This window comes from Mercurialis annua, linkage group LG3, assembly GCF_937616625.2.
Source record: "Mercurialis annua linkage group LG3, ddMerAnnu1.2, whole genome shotgun sequence".
In the NCBI taxonomy this organism is placed as follows: Eukaryota; Viridiplantae; Streptophyta; class Magnoliopsida; order Malpighiales; family Euphorbiaceae; genus Mercurialis; species Mercurialis annua.
In genome coordinates this window covers 50,257,904-50,261,698 of record NC_065572.1, presented here as the reverse complement: position 1 = coordinate 50,261,698, position 3,795 = coordinate 50,257,904, and the positions used below count along the sequence as shown (strand labels likewise).

The window sequence follows — 3,795 nt, the reverse complement described above, 5'->3', positions numbered from 1 at the left end:
AATTAAAGGATTAAATTATTCCACGTAAGGAATAATTTATAGGACCGGGAGAACGTAAATTAAATTTAAGGATAAATTTAATTTATAGTATCTCCGGAAATATAAAATAGTTATAGAAGTTAAAATATAAAAATTGGATATTTATATTTTAACTAAGAAATGCTTATACCCCGTAAAATTAAGAAATGCTTATAAATTAAAATAGGATAATTTATAAGTCCCGTGTGAATATTTTTGGAGTCAATATTCACGAAATATTTTTAGAAAGTTACCCCTAAAATTTTATAGAATTTGGAGATAGAAATTTTATTAAGTGGGTCTAATTTAGCCCTAATAAATCTTTAATGATTTATTAAAGATAAAATATAAGTCCCGCAAGAATAAAAATTACGTTTTTCTTCTAATTACGAATTATGGAATTCGTGGTTAAAATTTCATAAAATTTGGAGTTCGTTGTCCGTTTTAGTTACGGACGAGTATTTAAGAATTTGGGTTATAGTAACACGTGAATACCTAGGGACTAGTGTCACGACCCAAATTTATGAGCCGCGACCGGCGCTAGGGAATGGGAGTGGTAGCTCCAAATCCCGTAGCAAGCCTAAAAACCTGTGTAAATTTTTTCGCAAATCAAAACATATTTCATATATTAAAATACGTGTGACCCCATTTACAAATAATATCAGAGTTAAAAACGCGTTATACAAAATTCTAGTTAAAATATCTAGACTACTGCGGACCGCTAGAATGAAAACCTTCTTTTTCTTCTTATACAAATGACTTCCGAGAATTAAAACTTCGGAAGCTTAACTCTTCAAATCATATCATACCATCCCTGAAAAATGGGAGGAGCAACGGGGTCAGTATAAAACTGAGTGAGTTCACCAAATTACACGCAATATCACATAAAGGGTTAAAATATTTGAAAACCCATTTTATATATAGAAAATACTCTTTTGAAATCATATTGCATACTTTATTTACTTTCCTTCATAAATCTTTGTTTATTTCATAAACTTATAGTTTATACGTATTTGGCATCTTCGATTTCTTGTTATGGTGTTGATATTTTTCTTTCTCGTTTTGTTGCATTAGTTTTCAACAGAATCTTAATCTTAGTTTATATCATCATGATTCTAAGTCGAATTAAATCATTGGCAAGTCTCTTGTGACTTGATCCTTATGGTTGGGTCCCGAGATAGTTCAACCGAGTTACCTTCAACCATATGGTACAACCCCGAGATAATTCAACCGAGTTACTTGTACCATTTCTCAATCCCAAACGATCGATAGGAGTCCCGAGATAATTCAACCGAGTTACTCCTTAGACACGGGTCCCGAGATAGTTCAACCGAGTTACCTTCGTGTCTACATTCGGACTCTGCACCCTGCAGGTCTTTTGAACTTAATTGTCGATTCATATGATTCCTATTGACATTTAATAGGAGTGTTTGTTCACATAGTGTCTCGATCTTGTTTCGTATTGATTCTCGATGTATCACACTTACTTTTTATTTCGTATGAGTTCCGAGGATTATCATCGAGAATGGATGAGATACAGGTCCCGGGATAATTCTACCGAATTCAACCTTGTATCTCAGTTCTTATTATTTTGTGTACCGTAGTACAATTCTCATTTCACGTTTTTGTATTTTTCGTTTTGTTATATTGATCCTTTATGGACCATGGCATGCACATTACAATCTACAAGCATACATCTATAACACACGCACGTATGGGTATTTATTATGTTTGATAGTACATATCGGAATGTACTATATTTCTTTATTCATATTTGATCTGATACTTGTATATTATTCGATATTCGATTTATTAGTACATATAGGAATGTACTGTACTTTTCTTATTTGTATTTGGTTCAATTTACGTTATTTTACTTTACCCATCCCCGGTACCTTAACATTTATGTTATTATCAAATTAATACATTACGATAAAACATCATTTTCAAAACATACATACGCATACAATTTAAAAACAAACTTTTCAGATATATAAATATTCATATAGCTTTTCGTATTAAAATACGTAGCTTTATAAATATTAGCGAGTAATTTAAAGTGTACTCACCACTTGCTATCCAAATTCTTTAAATAAGCACGACAATATCTCGATCCATTCGCCTCGAGTCTTATCGATAGTCGCTTCTTCGAGTCAACGCTACGAATTAATAAAATTTCTAAGTATAATTAATTTATCAAAAAGCTAATTTTCTAGTCTACTTCGGCTAACAAAACTCTTATCTAAAAATAGTCCGACCCCAAAAAAAAATTGACATTCTTAAAGTTTAGAATGTCGCCTTCAACTTTCGTTTAGGTCTCGGACCATGAAACGCACCCGAAAGTGTCGAAAACTAGCTCATAAGTTATTTCCTGGGAGCTGTTTACAAGTGCAGGGCAGACTGCACAATAATTTGTTCTGTCCAAAATGAACATCCTAGAGTCCGATTCAACAAAAACTCAAACTTAGACAATTATAGTTAACATCCTTAAGTTTCCGTACCAATAAACGGAACTTAATTTGGACTCATACAGCCCGAGATATTGCCCTTGCAATATCGCTGTTTGCAAGACATTTTATGCAAAACGTCAATTCAATTTAGAACTTATTACGCAACAAGATTAACTATTGATACCGAATTATAACCTCAACATAATTCACACACCTCGATTAAGCCATCTCCTAAAAACTTACTCAATTCATTTCAAACCATTTCTTTCCACTTTTCTATGATAATACACATATCCGCATAACCATCTTTGTGCATAGCACGGCTGCCTACACCGACTACAACCAAAGATTTATTCAATTAACCTATCAAATAGCCATATTTTTCTCTGAAAATTTTATGGCACTTATATAGCATATATTTCTAAGTGTATACCAAAAATTAGGCCAAACTAATATGTTTAAGGTCCTCAAATAATTAACTTACAGCAGCAGCCTTACACAATTTGCAAACAGAGCACTAGGTGCTATTTATTTTTATCTCAATATCAGAAACATGAAAAATTCTGAAAGTTTTTATACACCGACTTAACTCATATACTCAGAACATATAACAATTCCAGCTCAAACAAACATTTCTAAGTATTTCTAAAAATTCTAGTTGTAGACAGCATCAATTCAACACCAAATCAGAAAATCCAACTTCAAACTTAACCAATACTCCACTCAATTCAATCAATTCATTACCAAAAGTCCAAAATTCTGAATTTATACCTTTTCTTGATGGGATAACCCTTTGGTTGAATGAATTCCTCCATGAACAACCATCAAAATACTCCCTTCAAGCTTTCAATAACCTATGAACATCAAACACCATAAAACCTCAATTCCTCATCCAAAACCGAAATAAAAACTCTGAAACCCTAATTATATACTGAACTTATTACCTTAAATTGATACTATATATCAGTAGAGGATCCTTCCCTCGTTCCGTGGCCACAAGAATCGCTCAATTCGGACCAAAATTGAGTGAGTTATGACCATTTGAAATTTGCTTGATGTTCTTCCATGGAGAAAGGGTGAAGGACGAATTTTAGGAGCTGAAAATGATATGCTTGCTGAGTTTAAACTCATATGCAAGTGTCTTAAATAGGTGAGGCAAAAGTCTCCTTTAGTCCTTGAGTTTGTCACCTCCTCAACTTTCACTTTATAACTTTTATTTCGTCCAATTTAGTCCACTAATCCTTTAATCATTCGATTCTCGATAAATTCCGTATTATTTATTTCCCAAATAAATAACAATAGTATCATACCTTATAATATCACCCTC

General features: G+C 32.6%; 1 long non-coding RNA gene across 1 annotated transcript; it reads right to left on the bottom strand.

Moving 5' to 3' along the window:
* Positions 1-662: 662 nt before the first annotated feature.
* Positions 663-3,795, bottom strand: LOC130015197 (uncharacterized). The gene is made up of 3 exons (XR_008790247.1): positions 3,413-3,795; positions 3,240-3,322; positions 663-832 (listed from the first exon to the last, which is right to left on the bottom strand). It is a non-coding gene; the product is annotated as an uncharacterized LOC130015197 (long non-coding RNA).